The sequence below is a fragment of the Silene latifolia genome, chromosome 9 (assembly GCF_048544455.1).
Source record: "Silene latifolia isolate original U9 population chromosome 9, ASM4854445v1, whole genome shotgun sequence".
NCBI lineage: Eukaryota > Viridiplantae > Streptophyta > Magnoliopsida > Caryophyllales > Caryophyllaceae > Silene > Silene latifolia.
In genome coordinates this window covers 185624561-185643377 of record NC_133534.1, presented here as the reverse complement: position 1 = coordinate 185643377, position 18817 = coordinate 185624561, and the positions used below count along the sequence as shown (strand labels likewise).

Sequence of the window (18817 nt, the reverse complement as noted above, 5' to 3'; positions counted from 1 at the left end):
TCCAAACAATACTCCCCGGATTCATTTTATTTAGACTCCCTAAGTTCATTAGGTTCATTTGTTTTAGGTGCCGGAATCTTCGGCTTTGATACCACTTTGTAACACCCCCTCATACCAATGTGCCTTACCAGGACCACCTAGCCATGAAAGTGTGTTATCATCTCGGTTGTCCGAGGTTAGTATATATCAAAAGCGTCTGTCCTAACATATTTATTAGAATAATGAAGAGGGTAAATGTTTACATTAACAAAATCCAAACCAAACCAATAAAATAAATCTAATGTCTGACAACTACAAAATCATAACCAAGACTCAAGATTGTGATGCTAGAACTGGTGAAGACGACTCCCCCATGACCGCCCAAGCTCACAAAAGCAATACCTGTCAAACCTTCTCACCATCCCCGAACGGATCACAACAGACACCACAAACAACAACAAAGGGGTCAGTACCATTCAATCAATACAAGACAAACAAACAATGCAACCGGCTGATCATCCTCCGTAGTAACCGACTACACATCGAAGTATGTAGCCCTACCAGATTACCCATCACAACAGGTAATCCACTCCGCCAGTGGGTGACCGCAGCCCATCCCCACCTAGTCCAGCTCATCAACAAGCGATTAACAATCCCTGTCCCTTAATGTGCACATCCCCTCCCGTGGCGGGTTCCACGGAGGGCGAACTAGGGTGTGAAGCCACTCCCGCAAGTGACTCCACCACAATCACACACAGCATCACAGCTGTCACAACACCACAACAGTCACAACACAACCACACCAACACCGTCACCACAACACCCATCCTTCGATGATCAGCAGATAACAACAATTATGAAACATATGCAATCTCAATCAATTAACAGTACTGAGTAGGAGAAACCCTACCTTTGCAACAACAGCAATACGGAAACCGAACAATTAGAAAGGCTCATCTACGAAGTCTTCATCTATACAATAACCACATAGCACAATCACACATTGCACAATCCCCCTTTTCCCCAATTCCATATATACAGTAAACCCTCAAAATACATAAATGACATGGGAAATAAGGACTTACCAACAGTAGGATGAAAGATTGAACGCAAGGACTACGATGATTGCACACACAGTGGAGTATTATGGAGTGATTATGGAGTGATTAGAGTAATTATAAAATGATTAGTGTTGTAAATGACGTTTAGAAACTGACTTTCGATATTAAATAACCCTAAACACTCCCGCATCAAACTGCTGAAATATTACTCGCCCCTACCGGATACTCGGTCGAGTAAAGTGTATACTCGGCCGAGTATCCTCTACTCGGTCGAGTATTCACTATACTCGGCCGAGTATTCCTCGGCAGAGCCCAAACAGACTACACTTTTGACACTACTCGGCCGAGTAGGCTCTACTCGGTCGAGTACTTAGCTTATAAAAATCTGTAGTATTACACTCATGTCTCGTAGGAGGATTACCTAGAGGAGATAATTGTCCTTTTGTCATTGGGTTGATTGTAGTATGGTCTGTGAGTAGGATTTCTCATTGGAGGTGGTGTGTATGTGGGTTGATGGTTTTGGACATTTTGGCTCTTGTATGAGAGGTTTTGGTGGAATTTGGTATTTTCATTGTAGTAGTTGGAGTAAGGGGTGCCATTTTTTTATGCTTAGAAAGCATTTACTTATTCCCCTACATCCGTGTTGATCATGTCCCAAGGTTCCATAATTCTCACACACGCCATTTGGGATTGAAGATGTTGCCACCATAGCATTGACATGTTGTTTGGGTGATTGAGAAGCTTCATCAAACTTCGCCATGGCTTTCTCAAACTGTTGCCACCATAACTTTCTCGAATCTTCATATAAGCCATTCCAAAATTGTTGAACAAGGAACCATTCACTTAGTCCATGATGAGGACAAGAGCGACATGTATCCTTGAATCTCTCCCAAGCCTCATATAGAGACTCTTCATCTCTTTGCTTGAACCCGGTGATTTGGGCTCTCGACATGTTAGTCTTCTCCGGAGGATAGAACTTCTTGTAGAAGGCAAGTGCTAACTTCTTCCAAGAATCAATTCCAAGGGTAGCCTTATCTAGGCTCTTTAACCATTGCTTTGCGGCTCCGATCAAGGAAAAAGGAAACAACACCCATCGAATTTGGTCTTGAGTTACCCCGGTTTGAGAGATTGCGTCACAATAGTCACAAAACGTCTCCATGTGCAGATGAGGATATTCACTAGGCATCCCCCCAAATTGACTCTCAAGTAATTGTATGAATGCGCATTTGGCAATAAAATTATCGGTTAAATGTGGTGGTGTAGGAGTACCATTGGGTAGGTTCTCCTCAATTGGTACGGAATGAGATGAACATTTAGGCATTGTGGGTTGATTTTGTGGTTGGTTTTGAATTGGGTTCTCCTCTCCTTCTCTTGCAAAAGGGTTGGTAAACTCAACACTATCCGATTGGACAATACCAATGTCCACAAGTTCTCCAATACCAAAACTTCTTGAAGCCCCACTAACGGTTCTTCTAATGTTGGTCAAGGTTCTTTCAATCTCGGGATCAATAGGAAAAGGTCTACCTTGTGATGTCCAAGACATGCAAAAAGCAAACAACTAGAAAACAATTAAAACTGCCTTGAGAAGTTTGACTTCCCCAAGGCTAAGAAAGACACAACTAAAAACAACAAATGATAACAATTCAATTGAACACCGTCCCCGACAACGGCGCCATTTTTTGATTCAGTTTAAGGCTTTGTCGTCTAAGCTAACTAATCAAAACAATATTTATAATCTTAACTAACTACTCTTAGTATAGTGGCAAGTAAAGGTCGAATCCCAAGGGACGGGTATTGAATCAATTTATCGGTTGTAGAGAGTTATGTCTTAGGGTGTCACAAATTGGGTTGAGATTGAGCGTAGTAAACTAAACTACTTAACAATGAAATGTAAAGAAATGAAAACCAAACAAAGCAAGTAAACAAATAGAATTTGTAAACAATTGATTAAGGTACTAGGGTGTTACGGGTTTATAGGGGATTGTTGGTGGAGATCATACAAACTTGGTTACATAGTTGCAAGCAAATTATTGTTGTAGTGGAATCGAGTTAGTTTATGTCTTACAATTCCTAGGAAGATTTGGGTCCCGGAGCCGAGTCGGTCAAGACTGTACAACACCTACAAGTCGTCTTAATTTCTTCCTATTCAACTATATGCATGGTCTAACAAGCCTTGAGTTAGTTTATATCTTACAAGTCTTGTTGAATGGATAGGAGATTCATGCAAGGTTGTCAATCAAGCAATTCATCAAGCATAACATGTGCATAAGTTGAAACTACAACAAGCAAGCAATCTTATGAAAGCATATTAGATTAAGTATGGATCTACCCCCATGTTTTAGTTCCCCTAATCCCCCATTAACCCTAGCTAGAAGACTACTCTCTCATTGTCATGGTAAACATGTTAATAAGGGTGTCAATCATACTAACAAGGTTAAACATGGTGAATGAGTAAAGCAATAATTAATTAAGCAAAGGATAAAAGAGATTATACCAACTTAAGGATGATCCAAATAATAAGCAAAGAATAATAGAAGAACACTTGATGAATGATGAAGAGTTGTCAATTTTTCAATAAACCCCAAATAGTCTTCAAATTACTCAACTATATATAAGAACACTTGAATGATTAAAGAGGAATTAAGATTTGATTAATATTGAATTGAGTAACTACAACTTGATTAGTAAGATCTACTAAACTAAATTGGTAAATTAACTTGATTAAATTAAAACTTAATTAGAACTTGATGATCAATCCCCTAAAACAATGGGGTATTTATACTAAGTACAAGAATTAGGGTAACTAAGAGCTTAAATGACGATTAAGTTCCTAAGAAGAAGATTAGTGCCTTGCAAGTCCCATAAGGAGCTGTCTGAGTTGTCTTTGAAATATGCTCGAGCTGCCCGGGGATTCGCTCGACTTGAGCACGGGACGCCCGGATTGTGGCTTGGGACGCCCGTCCTGGGCTCGGGACGCCCGGATCCTGAGGCAGCTTTTCTTCTTCTTCTCTTGACTGCCTAAGGATTCATGGGGATCGTTGAGGGGTCGTGGGGGTCTCCATCATTGCCCATTCTACTTGATTTATTCACTTAGGCATTTAGTATTGGTCTCCTCTTTAATGCTTGGTCATTAGATGCACTCCATTTAGCTCCACTTTGTTTCATGAGTGCAAGGCTAGCAATCCTCTCCTAACAAGGACACAAAACCTCTAAGAATATGCAAAGTAGGGAACCAAAGATAAGAAACGACCCTAATAAGCACTATAAAGCATAGAAACGTGGCTAGTTCAAGGACTAAATGTACACAAATATGATCACATCAAGATGATAAATAGCAAGATGAAGCAGTTGGTGTGAAATAGATTGCTATATTTGGAGTGCACCCGAAGTGACACAGATATCTGAATAATAATAGATGGCCTATATTAATATAATGATACCACATATATATTTAGACTCAGATATCGTTGAACAGTACTGATATTATCAAAAAGAAGATAAAAATTATATTGATATATTTATGGAACTGATATACATTTGCGCGCGATATTTCATGGACTTGTAATAGGGATCTTATATATAAGTCCATTTTGACTGTCGACATATTATATATGATTATAAACGAGATTCTGGACCGAAAGTCCATCCATTGACATGAAGTCAATCCAAATTATGAATATTGGAAAGAAAATTGTACAGTTTGCATTTTGAGTCATCATCATGTGCATATAGATAGTAAATTTATCATTGCGTCTTAGTTTTAATATTTACATTACTATTATTATTATTATTATTGCATTGTTTTAGAATATGTTATTTAGAAATTTGTGTCATTTCATATGCATGCACATGTTTACTAATTTTGTTTTTAAATTGGTAAATTATATATGAGAAATATATTTTACTCCTATGAGGATATACTCCCTAAAGGAGCCTCTTATGAATGATCATTCATTAATTGATAAAGGTTGATCAATTTGAGTTTTTGGAAAACTCACGATTAAATTATTTTATAGACCTCTACGATACGATTGAAATATTATCATTATTATTTCCATAAAGCAATATTAAAACTCCTGAAGAGTTTCCTTGAATTATTGTTGTCTTAGCCTGAAGTTTGAACATATGAGATTCATATATGAATGAATTTCGTGCCAAATATGTGAAAATACTTTATGGTCCAGGAGTATCATAATAGTTGAAAAAATATAGTGAAAGTCTATAATGATAATGTCAATCCATACAATAAGATGATTTTACAAGAAAGATTATATTGATTAATTTTCAAATGAATTGTTTATAATCGGATTGATTCTGATCTTCTGAAAAGAATGAATTCGGGATTGATAACTACACTCTTTTTCCCTTCGACTAGGTTTTTTTCCCAATGGGTTTTTCCTAGCAAGGTTTTTAACAAGGTAGCACTGTTGGCGCGTTAATACGCTATAGTCATGATCATCATGATTGTTGAAATGAAAAGAATTCTAGACATATAATATTATGTCATTTGTTGAGAAGAATTTCTATGACGAGTGTAACTATAATATTTGAGATGAAGACTCAAAAATCATTATGAATGATGATATCCACACTGCGAGTTCTGAAGAAGTAATATATTGAAATTACCAAGGATTTATATTGAAGCTATCAAGTTTATCAACTCCGGTGGATTCTATTTCAACGATCAAGAAGTTACGTCAAAGCATGGATTATTTCAAGATATATCAAGTTATGTAATCACCAGGGGGAGTAGCACGTGTTGTACTCTTTTTCCTTATCCATGGTTTTGTCCCATTGGGTTTTCCATAAAAAGGTTTTAACGAGACAACTTGTTATAGTAGAAAAAGTGCCATTGACATCGGTTATTTAGGCCCATTTACATCGGTTTTGAGCGATGCTTCTGGGGGCGTTGTTTATTGAATTTATAACAAAAACATCGGTTTTAAAACCGATGTTAGTGGTTTAAAATTACATCGGGTCTGGACCAAAATCGATGTTAATAGCATATAAATTACATCGATTCTTGACCAAAACTGATGTAAATATATCTTTATTTACATCGATTATGATTAAACCCGATGTATTTTTAATGATATTAATATCGGTTGTACTTAGTAACTGATGTAACCTATACTTACATTAACATCGGTTGTACTTAGTATCTGATGTACCTAATTTTAACATGCATTTCCATTAACATCGGTTCATTTCTAAAACTTTTAAAACTGATGCAAATACTTCCTTTTATTCATCAGGGCAATACGAATTCAATAATTTACACCTGTAACTAAATGCTACATATAATACACTAAGCAACATGAGCTTTGCTTCCAACAATTCGAACAAACACATCCGTTTATTATATACCAAAAAATGTCATACGTATTACAATAATTCCGTCCATTCATAGAAGTAGTTTAAAACACTACTAACTACTACGATACAAAATGTTAAATGTTTTCAATTAGAATTTCTACCAATCAAACCATACAACAGATGTTCTTTACACTATAAAGCGACCAAAGTTCTCGAACCTCATTCATTTGTTCAATTGTCATTTCCGTACCTGAAATACACTACATAAAAGACGGAGGCTTAAGAAAATGTAGGCAGTTTAAAAAGAAAATACGAACAATATGAGTTTGTGAAATGTGGGAATATTAACTTTCAAAACAATGAATGAATAACCCCGTATAGCTTCCCACATATATAAACTCACATTATTGAGCTAGCGACGTATAAAGAAAACCCAATCTATCTTATAGTAGGGGGTTTCGAGCCTAACATGTCGGGCTGGCTAGATGCTAGATGCTGCACTCTATGGCCCAACCATGTTAAGGTTATATGAGTCAGCCAACTCGTTTCATTCACTCGCAACACCTAACACGTTTCATTCTTTCACTCGGAACATCTAACACCTGTGCTACATTCTTGATGGCTGACTGTTTCATATAGAATCTAACATCTAGAATTTGGGCATTTGCTAGCCAGGTCATAGGTCCGTTTTGGATTTTTTCTACTGTACATATTCGTTGTTCTCATATAAACCCCTGCCTCCTAGTTACGAGGTTAAAGTTTCTAAGTTCCTAGGTGTCATTTTCTACCTGTTATAGTTTGCACCAATTTAGTTAATTGTAATAAGCTCATAATAGTCTTTAATGGCGGATTGCCTAGTGTGTATTACGCCCATGCTATATTGTTATGGGAATGGGAGCTTCAGCAATCCGAGTTCCTTGATATGTTTATAGGTCTTTGTTGGAGGCCATTGCTAGTTCAACCGAAGATGAGGAAAAGAGACGGTGTTACCCGTTGATCCATTCCCCTACCTTATCGCTTACAATGGCATATTTAATTCCTCCTTTTTTTACTGCTGCTGAGCTAATTTTTGGAAAAATGCATCTGTTTATGAACCTTCAGAAAAAACCCTTGTCGGTATGGCAGAAATTGAAGCAGCCATACATGAAATGTTCCAAGCTCCTCACATTCAGGTGAGTGTATTGCTAGTAGTTGTGATACTTAAAATACAGTAATATATGTGTCTCGTTAGTTATATAGGATCTTCTATGTTGATATTTTGTTTTCTAGTTAACTTTGTTGTGTTGAACCAGATTCTCTCGGTAATATGCCCAATGGGAGATGAGTAAATCTGAGGCTGCCAAGTGTGGACGCGGGCCCACGGGGGCGAAAAGCAAAGCAAGCTTTCACTCATTGGTTTATTTGCATTTGTGGAGTCGTCACAAATTTATTGTGGAAAATTGGAAACCGTTCGAATACCTCGTGTCATGTCAAGACACAAAGTAGTGACATGAACACTAAGCACTCGTTACCCTTAGCATTCTATGTCTAGAATGACTCTCGTGGATGCCAATGAACACGGATGTTCACAGAAATCTGGAGTAAGGGGTGAGGGTACGTATTAGGAAGCTCTTTTGATCGAACACTTAATCTCGCCCGCCTCGATAGCGGCCTCTACTAATGATTAGGGAAAATCGTCTATACTCGATGTATTGTCAATTATATGCATGCAATGCAACATCCAACATTTTAATCCTAACATGTGAGAATTAACTAAGTCAGTTATCACGTAATTTAACATACAATTTGATCGAAGTAGGAATTTAGATTGATTACATATGAAAACATACAAGCAATAATAAAAGGAATACAATAATAAAAATACAATGGATGAAAATTACAATAATTACATTGGATTTAATGATTTATGTCGGAAATACATTTAAAACGGATAATTTTAGAAAAAGAGAATAAATAAATTAACGAACAGGAATTAGGGTGATAATACGACTAATAGTTAATTAATACGTAAACTAATAAACTCGGTCAAGGCAAAACGGGAGTTCAGAGACATAAATCAACCAGAACAAAGCAGCAGAGAGTCGCGTCCCTGAAGAGGCGCATCGGTTGTTGCGTCCATTCCTTGCTCGATTAAGGTTGTGAAGCGGAATTGCAAATTGTTAATATTCGTTGGTGATTTTAATGATCGATTATGAATAATTGACTCGGATGAAAGTGATTATCAGATTATTTACATGTGAATTGGGTCATAAAAACGATAAAACATGAACAAAACTAATTAGAACGAATTAAAACAAGATTAAAAGGATTATTAACAAATACAAATTTCCGTGTTTTGATTATGGAATAACGGATTAATCTTGTTTTCCTTAATATTTTATAAGAATATTACGGGAAATTCTTTACCAAAGATTAAAAGATTGCAAAATATGGAATAGAAATATCCGGAACATTCCAGAACATTCTGGCTCGGTTTTATAAAATGAAGACGGTTTTTAGGCCCGGACTCCAAATGTACTCTAATTACTGCCAAAACGACCGTATCGGCACGTAGATGACAATTAAGAGGTAGACACGAGTGTTTGAGCGATCACTTGACGATAAACTTACGAACTGTCACAAATCATTCCGCGTACCAAACATGCGGCCCAATCATCACCGGGTGGTTTACGGGAGGTGCAGAAATGAGGTATCTACAGAGCCCCCACTTTGACTGAGACTTGGATAAGGCAAAAGTCAAAGTATAGCCATCAGGTCAATCAAAGATTACAACCTGACAACTATGGCGACGCGAGGCGGTTCAAGGGGTCTGAACCAAGGACCTGTCGTCGGGAATATTTTAGAGTCTGTCAACTATCGGAGAGGGTCTTTTAAAGTCCATTAGACTACGTAAGGAGGCTCGCCGGCCATAAGGAGAGACCATACCTGAAATTCCTTGAAACTCCAGGGGAAACAAAATGCGATACTGGGAGAAGACGGCAGGACGTAGTCAGGAACTGCTTGGAGAAATCTGCTTGGGTCGGCTTCAAGCAAACTTCGTAAGAGCTTGGGGTCGATGTTGATCTCCATGTCCGAGAGTGAATGTCTATCCGTGAACTCTCGCTGGGGGAACATAATCGGGAACTGATCTCCATGTCTCGAGAGGGAATGTCTATCCGTGTACTCTCGCTGGGGGAATCATAATAAAGGCTATCGAAACACCTGTCAAAGAAGAACTGCTCGTTGTGACAAGTAAGACCTTGGCAAAAACATGGCAGCAGTTTGCCGTTGGCTTGGAAATACGGATCCGGGCGAAGAATAAACGTCAAACGGACCAAATATGTGATATGACATCGAGGAAGAGGCGCACCAAAGATGGGCCCACAAAATAACGAACTTATAACGAATCTTCGAAAATTCATATGGAGGGAAACTGAGGAAGAGGTGTAGCAAGAGCTGCGTCCCTTGGAACAGGCGCAGAACCTGCTGCGTCTTTTCCTGGGCATGTCAATCCTGCGTAAAAACCCGATGAAACAGAGGGATTTGTTTCATTATTTCGAAATACAATTCCTCAATTTCTCTCTCAAATTCCAACCATTTCCATCAAATTTTGATCCAAAAGCTTGCATTTGCCATGACTAATCGAGGTATGTGTATTATTTTTGCATTAATCTTCTATAATAGATCAAATTGGACCGACAAAATTAGGGTTTTCAACCCTAATTAGTCGAAAATTTGGGGGTTTTCCCCCCAAATGATTTTGCCTTGCAAAATTGACTTTATAAATGGCTAATTGGTAATATAAGGATCATAACCATGTATTTGTTTCGAATTTTCGTTGAGTTTTGAGCATTTGAGTGAAATTGAGACGGTTTCACAACTAAACCGTAAATCGCTTCAAAAATAGCCTTAGGATTGCCCATTTGTGACCAAACTCGATATTTGGAATCCTTGCATGATGGGTAAACTTCCTACCATCTCGGAATTTTGCTTGGTGACGGCTTTTTCAGGACACTTTTCTAGGGCATGATCGCCATTATAACGAAATGCTGTCGAAATTCCGACTCGAACCCATGACTAGACTTCAACTTAGGCTTGACTTGACCCAAATTACCACATTAGCAGTCGGGTTTGTGGAAAACATTGCCAAGAATGGCGAGAAAAGAGCGATTTCGGAGCTCCGAAAACTCGAAAATCCCCTAATTAAGGCTTGTCGTCACTTGACGCGGCCTAAATTCACTTTAATTTTGAAGGTGATGAGGCTTGTACATCTGGGAGGGATCCCATGGATGTGGACACTGCCCTTGACCCTTCTCAGATGCTTGAGGAGGCATTGGAGGAGGCTTTTACCGCTGCGCTGACGGCTGCTGAGGTTGTTGAGGACGAGGTCCTCTAGGAGGAGGTTGTTGAGGAGGAGGAGGCCCCGAGACGGGCCAATGTTGGACGGGGTGGTCGCCAGCTGAGGGGAGCACCTGCGTGGGCTGAGACCTGGGACATTAGGCACCTGCTTTGGGCTGCGGAGGGTCACATGTCCTACAGGACGGTGAAGAGCTTGGTAAATCGAATTCATCACTCTTCATTCATCCTCTTGCATTTCCATTTGTCATTCCTTTTCATTCAAACTAAAGATAGCTTTTGTTTCAAACCAACATAGGAGGCCGGGAACATCAGATCGTTCTCGGGCTACACGACGGCGATGGGGTGCTACGAGAGGTTGTCGGCGGAGGAGCGAGCCATGATCGAGCGGGGAGCATTCGGCGCCCTAGTGGAGGCTTGGAGGGATATCGCGAGGAGGAAGCTCCGGGCCAACCTCAGTCTCATCCGAGCTTTCTTGGACCAATTTTGGGACACGACCTCCACATTTCACATGCCTTTTGGTGAGGTGGGGGTCACGCTGGAGGATTACGGCATGATTTCTGGTTTGCCGTGTGGGACTGAGGTGGTATAGTGGCCGGAGACAGCCATGAGGGTAGACTCGGCCGAGGCTAGGAGGTTGATCGGCTGGAACTTGGCGCTGAAGGCTGCTGCGGTACCCGGTTTGGTGCCTAGTTCTTACGTTCGGGACTACTTTGCGGGAAAGACCCCGGCGTCGGTGGTGATCGAGCGGAAAGAGACGGCTCCTCCTCCCTGTACTGTAGAGTAGAGACTCCGTTTGTGGCTCTGGTGGTTTCTGTCTTCGATCTATCTCGGAGACAAGGAAGAGAGGCTTTCGACGAAGCTCCTTCCCTTTCTTTCTGACCTGAGCTCCCTAGGCCGTTGGGACTTGTTCACTGCTGGTTTTACGGTCCTCATCCACTTTATGAGGGCCATGGTTCGTCCGGAGTTGATGGAGAAGGGTACTTCTCCTGCTGCTGTCGGCCCTGGACTGCTGTTGGAGGTATGAACCTTCATTTCCTTTTATGAAAGATCATTTCCTTTTCTTATCGAATTACGAAAGATCGTTATTGAAAATCTTGCTTTACAGGCATGGGTGTACTCCTACTTTCCGGGCCTCGCGCCCAAGAGGACTGAGCCGGTGGAGAAGGCCTATCCCGTTGTGAGGGATTGGGTGATGTGCCGTACGAGGAGTCGGCGTTCCTTCCACGACGTCTGTCGGCGGGAGGTGAACGCTCTTCAGTTGGACGGCGTGAGTACTTCACCTTCGTTCATTTCTTCATTACCTTTTTCAGAACTGATCATAAGAATGACTTCTTGTTTGCTTTTCCCAGTGGGTGCCCAGGCCTTGGGTGGAGTACGCTGGCGCTGCTCCCTTTGTGGCTGAGGTCCTTCGACCCAGGAGCTCGAGCCGGTTGCTGCTGAGGACGTCGATGGCTCCTGTGTGGTACTTGGGTGAGCGCTTGGCTCGTCAGTGCTCTCGGGATGTCTTGACGGTTCCCATCGATCCTCCTCGGACGATGTTTAGGGAGCCTTCTAAGGCTGAGAGGGAGGCTGACCTGGCTGGCGTCGGTGGTGACGCCCTCCTTCTTTCGGGCGAGGACTACTCGGCGTTCCTCTACGGGAGGTTGGCATACTGGCCGGTCGTGGTAAGTGTTTTACTCTCCTTTTGATTATTTTGAGAACACGATGAATGATCATCGGTTAATGGAAATCACTTGACTTTGCAAAAGGTTGAGGTGGCGGGCATCGAGCCCCCAGATTACCCCAAGACCCTCGAGTACACTGATGCGACGGGGATGACGACGATCTCTGAGCTGCCTGACTTTGATGCGGCGGTGAGAGATGTTGGCTTGGACGAGTGGCAGCATCTGATTCGGAGGGTGAGTCTCCTGCTAACTTATATAATTATGTGTAAGAACACATTTGCTTGAGTTTACCCAATCGTTAAGAATCTCTTCTTTTGAAATGTAGGTTGTGCCATCCCGGTTCGTGGCTTTGTGGAGGGTAGCCAACCGGATGCGGGCTACTGCCGTCGAGACACTTGCTGGCGGCCGAGGACGTCAGGTATGACCCTTCCGTTTACTTCATTTTCGAATTTTCTAATTTTCCTCGTGTTTGAAATGATTGACATGAGCCAATTCTTGTTGTTTGCAGAAGGAGCGTGAGCTGGAGCGAGAGCTTCCCCAGTCCCGAGAGGAGATAGCTCGCCTGCTGAGGGAGCTCGAGGTCTACGACGCCGAGGTTGCTGCTCTCGAGGCGAGAGTTGCTGAGCTAAACGGTGACCAGCAGTAGCTTGTTTGTTGCTTTTTGTCTTTTTGGCTGTATTTTGTACATTATGTACATTTTTAGGACCCACATTTTGGACATTTGGACTTTGTTTTGGGGCTCGAGCCCCCAATTTGGTGTACATATCCCATCTTGGTTGTATATATGATGGCCTGAGTGCCTTTGCTGCTAGGTTGTTTTATTTGTACCTGCAGGTTAGCTTTGAACAGGTTTGGTAGATGACGGTTTGCGCCGTCATGCTGCCGAAATTTACACAGAAATCACATAGAACATACATTTGTACACATGGCCTAAATTAGCGCAAAACAATAACTCAAAAATGAAAAAAATTTGCCGGAAATGATCGGACGGTAGAGAGGGTTACCCCCTAAAAAAAGAAAAAATAGAAACATATAAGTTTGAAGGTTAATGTGGGATGGGAGTGAAATGATTCCCCAAGAAGAAAAATAAAAAAGAAATGTATAAGTTTGGAAAAAAAATGAATAAATTAAATTAAATTGGTGAGATGATTCCCCAAAAAGAAAAAATAAAAATAAATGTATAAGTGTGCTAAAATGACGAAAATGTCGATATTGCTTCGAAATGCATATGTCCGTGAAATTAGGAAACACGAAATATGGCAACTTGACGTATTTACCAAAATAATAACTCGTATGAATAGGAAATTATGAGTTGAGGAATTTAGGAAAGATCCAACGCGGAAAATCACAGAAAGAAAGCTGAGGAAGAGGCGCGGCAAGAGCTGCGTCCCTTTGAAGAGGCGCAGCACCCCAGTGTATCCGTCCTGGCGGATTTTAGGAAACAGCTTTTAGTATAAATAGAGACGTCGAAGGAGGTTTTATTCACATAATTCTTCCGTCTTTCCTTCGTCTTATTATATAAAGCTCTTAAAATAAGCATACATCATGAATGTTCTCGAAATGCGTCTAAAAGAATGGACAAATGAGTTCTCTAATGTGGAGAAACACGACATGGGTGCCTATAATTTTGGATCGCTATTAAGTTTGAAGCTGATCAAGGTAGTTAAACCGTTCCTAGATGCTTGTCTTGATTATTGGGACCCGAATTATCACGTATTTGCCTTCCCCGGAGGCGACATTTGCCCATTTCCCGAAGAAGTTGTTGCGATTGGTGGTTGGGACCCGGAACATTTGCCTGCTATTTCCTCCACTTCTCAAGGGTATAAGAACAGGTTTAGAGACTTGCTTGGGTTGGCAAGAGCTAATGTGGACCATCTTGTGACTTCTAAAGGAGTGTGAATGTTGGATTTCATCGACCGATTCACCAATAGGGCAGATCCCACTATCTCTTATGTTGCGAGGCGAAGGGCATTCAGGTTTTGCCTATTACATGTATATGTCCTTAAAGGGCATGTTGATGAGGATTTGAGAGGTGACCCTCGTTATTTGAGCTTGATTGAGCAAATGAAGCTACGCAAGAGCCCAGCTTGCCTGTGTTTAGGAGAGATCCTATTGGGTTTATATAACAGGAAAGCCAATCGCGACCTTCCTTATTTGGGGAGTCCCATTATTTTGCAGGTAAAAGAATTTTTTCTTCTTTCTTTTTTTTCGATTTTTTTTTTTTGTTTCGTTTTGTTTTTTTTTCATTTTTTTTTTTGTTCTAATCCCTGCTTCTGGTAGGTCTGGTCTATGGAGCGTCTTCGATTGATCGAGCCCCCAGTTAATATTCCTGCTTATCATGCTCGCTCAGTTGCAATGAGGACCAGGCTCTACATGGTGGACTTCACTCGAGTCTGCAACTACTGCGAAAACAAATTGAAGAGTAAAGATGGCCCCTTAATTAGATGGATCATACCATGGTGGCATCTCAAATCTGTCATTGGCGTATCTTCCTTGGATCCTACCCGATCTGTGCGCATCCCTGGCTTGGAGTTTATGATATGCATCTTCCCGGAGAGGTTGATGAGGCAGGTTGGATTGAAGCGGATGATTCCGAAGCTTGACACGATCCCGCAGACCGTCGTGGCGCTTACTACTAAGAGTCGAAGAGAATGGGCCATCAAATGGGCTCAAAGGAACATTAGGTTCTTGAATTTTTCTGTTAGTGCTCTATGGGTGTCAGATTCCTATCTGCGGTGGAGGAAAACTACTACTCCGGAGGAGCGCGAGAGATTGAGGAAGCGCGAGCCTGTTGACTACAAGGTTCGTGAGGTAGAAAAGGAGAAAGAGAAGCATCTGACCGAGGGAGAGGAAGAAGCCGGATTTTGAGTTGTTCATCCTTCGAAGAAACTGAAGACTTCTCCTGCCGTCAAGATGGTGGTTGACAAGAATGGCAAAGCAAGACCACGAGAGAGACCATTGGTGATTAGGTCTGAAGTAGTGCAAGAGCGTCCGACTCGAGGTCGGGACAAGAAATTTGACAAAAATGACAAAGACAAAGGGAAAATGGAAGAGTAGCCTAAGTCATTATTATTATTTATTATTATTATTATAAGAAGAAGTTGGGGTTTTTAGAATCCTAGCCTTTTTTTAGCATTATTTTTATTATGTAACATACTATTATTATTATTATTAGAAATGAAATAAGAAAGTTTAATTGGTTATGAAACCGTCGTGATTTTCTTTTTATTATTCTTGTCGAATTCCAAATGCATTCGCAAATGTCCTTCTATTTACATTTAAAATAATTAAATGGGTTGTATCTCGTGAAGGATTGCCTACGTATTCATTTAGAAAATGAAATCAAAAACTTGCGCGTAGTTCGAGTAAATGTAAAAGAATAATTGTTCTAAGCAGGAGCTTGTAATGAACTTAGAAAATAAGCATGAGCTTTGCTTACTCCTAAAATGCATTTCAGTTTATTTGATGATATGAGGATAACAAATTGTCAAAATGCAAGAGCAAAATGACATTAGCTTAATTCAGCTTGGCCAGGGGTTGTTTATTTCGTGCCACAAGAGTGACACGTGAGGTTACGTGAGGCGCGTTTTTGCTCCTATTCTAGGCATAGTAACGTTTTAGTTGGTCGAGGTTTGTCGGGTTGGCAAATTCGTTCCCATCTAGGTCTGTGATTCTAACCGCATCCCCTGGAAGTATGGACTTGACTAGAAATGGCCCGGCTCAATTGGGTTTGAATTTTCCCCGTGGATCGACAAGTAAAAGAGCTCTAATTGATTTGAGGACCAAGTCTCCTTCTTTTATATTCCTTGGCTTAACCCTTTTGTTGAAGGCTCGTTTGATACGTGCTTGGTATATTTGCACATTATGTAATGAACGTAACCTTCGTTCATCCAGGAGGATGAGTTCTTCATATTTATCCCTCTTCCACTCGGCTTCTGGGATTTGACTTTCGAGTAAAATACGCAAGGATGGTACTTCTAGCTCGACTGGTTGTACGGCTTCCATGCCGTAGGTCAAATAGAAAGGGGTGGCCCCAGTGGGCGTCCTAACAGATGTACGCTATCCCCATAAAGCAAAGGGTATCTTGCTTGGCCAATCTCTATAGTTGTCAATCATTTTCTTGAGAATCGTGACAACATTCTTGTTTGTCGCCTCTATCGCGCCATTGGTTTGTGGTCTATATGGCGAGGAGTGGTGATGCTTGATTTTGTACTTAGCTAGCAATTGTTCAGCCTCGGCTTGGAAATGTGATCCATATTGACAGATAATGTTGGTTTGTATGAACTTCGCCGCGTTCTTGGCTGTAAGACTGGTGTAGGAAGCCGCTTCTACCCACTTGGTGAAGTAGTCGATTGCTACTAAGATGAAATAGTGACCTCTTATTCCGGCTGGAGTGATCTTGCCGATGATGTCAATTCCCCAAGCAGAAAATGGCCAGGGAGATGTCATGGTGTAAAGCAATGAAGGAGGGACATGCTGTACATTCCCGAAGATTTGGCAATTATGGCAATGTCTTACATATTTGATGCAATCGGATTCCATCGTGGTCCAATAATACCCCAAACGTGTGATTTTCTTTGCCATCATGGGTCCACTCATGTGAGGGCCACATTCTCCATCATGGACTTCTTCCATCACTTTCTGTGCCTGTGAATGATCAAGACAGCGTAGGATTACACCAAGAGGTGTGCTTTTGTATAATTCTCCTTGCATGAGAATGTATTGGGAAGCTAGTAAGCGGATAGCGCGTTGTCCCCTTTTGTCCATTTCTGGTGGATAGGTGCCGTTGAGCTTGAAGTTTAGGATCGCTTGGAACCAAGGTTCTTCTGTGATTTCCTCTTCATTGGTGATTTGGTGCCCATAAGCTGGCTCTGATCGTCGTTCGATGCATAAAGGCATTTCTACCATTCTATCCGGCATGTTAATCAAAGATGCAAGTTTTGCAAGAGCATCTTCAAATTGATTTTCTTCTCAAGGTAGATATAGGTAGGTCACTTGATCGAAGAATTGGGCAACTTGGTCTATTCTGGCTTGATAAGGTGCTAAGCTTTCGCTTCGGATTTTCCAAGATCCCGTGATTTGGTTGATGATCAAAGATGAATCCCCATGTACTCGAAGATTCTTGATGCCTAAACTTACTGTCGCTTGCAATCCAATGAGACAAGCTTCGTATTCTGCAGCGTTATTTGTCGCCTCGAAGTCGAGTTTGACAGAGATTAGTGTATACTCGCCTTCAGAAGAAATGAGCAACACTCATACTCCAAATCCTCTTAAGTTCAATGCTCCATCAAAATAAAGGTCCCAGGAGTCTACATCGGTTTGGAGTATATCCTCATCCGAAAACGACGAGGTGTCTATCGTTTGTGCATCATTAATGGGATTTTCTGCGAAGAATTCGGCAACGGCGCGCCCCTTTATAACTTTCAAAGGTACATATTTGAGATCGAACTCTGAGAGCATCAAAGTCCATCTTGCTAAACGTCCATTGAGAACGGGTTTCTCGAAGAGGTATTTGACAGGATCCATTTTGGAGTATATTTTGACGGAGTAGCTAAGCATGTAATGGCGTAGCTTCTTCGTTGCCCACACAAGAGCGAGGCATGTCTTATCGACTGGCGTGTATTTGCACTCGTACTCCAAGAACTTCTTACTAAGTTAGCAGATAGCTCTTTCTTCTTTTCCTACGGTTTGAGCTAGCATGGCGCCCATGGCCGTTTCAGTTACCGTGAGATATAAATTAACCAAGAGGTTGATCTCGTTGAGGTGGCATGAGCACTAGTGGTTTGGCTAGTATTTCCTTGATTCGGTCGAAAGCCTTCTGACAGTCGTCATCCCACATGGTGTGATATGTTTTCTTTAACTTCTTGAAGATAGGTTCGCAGATCATGGTGAGTTTCGATATGAATCGACATATGTACTGCACCTTGCCTAGAAATCCTCTAACTTCTTTCTCCGTTTAAGGTTGCGGCATTTCGATTAGAGCTTTGATTTTGGAAGGGTTTATTTCTATACCTCGTTGGCTAACAACGTATCGCAGGAGTTTGCCAGATTTTACTCCGAATGCGCATTTCTGAGGATTGAGCCTCATGTTGTACTTCTGTAGCCTTGATAAGAACTTGCGAAGGTTCGCGATGTGCCCCTCTCTTTCCTTGGACTTGACGATCATGTCATCTACGTATACCTCAACTTCTTTATTCATCATGTCATGTAAGAGCGTAGTTGCGGTGCGTTGGTATGTAGCTCCGGCGTTGATTAACCTAAACGGCATAACCGTGTAGCAATAGGTTCCCCATTGAGTGACGAAGGCGGTCTTATGCATATCTTCTATGGCCATCTTGATCTGGTTATATCCTGCGTATCCATCCATGAAGGATAGTAACGCGTGATCTGCCGTATTATCCACCAATATGTCGATATGTGGTAGAGGAAAGTCATCCTTAGGACTTGCTTTGTTTAAGT

General features: G+C 41.2%; 1 non-coding gene across 1 annotated transcript; it reads left to right on the top strand.

The window, feature by feature from the left end:
• Positions 1–1885: 1885 nt before the first annotated feature.
• LOC141603617 (small nucleolar RNA R71) lies at positions 1886–1992 on the top strand. Its single transcript, XR_012525481.1, has one exon. It is a non-coding gene; the product is annotated as a small nucleolar RNA R71 (small nucleolar RNA).
• Positions 1993–18817: the final 16825 nt, after the last annotated feature.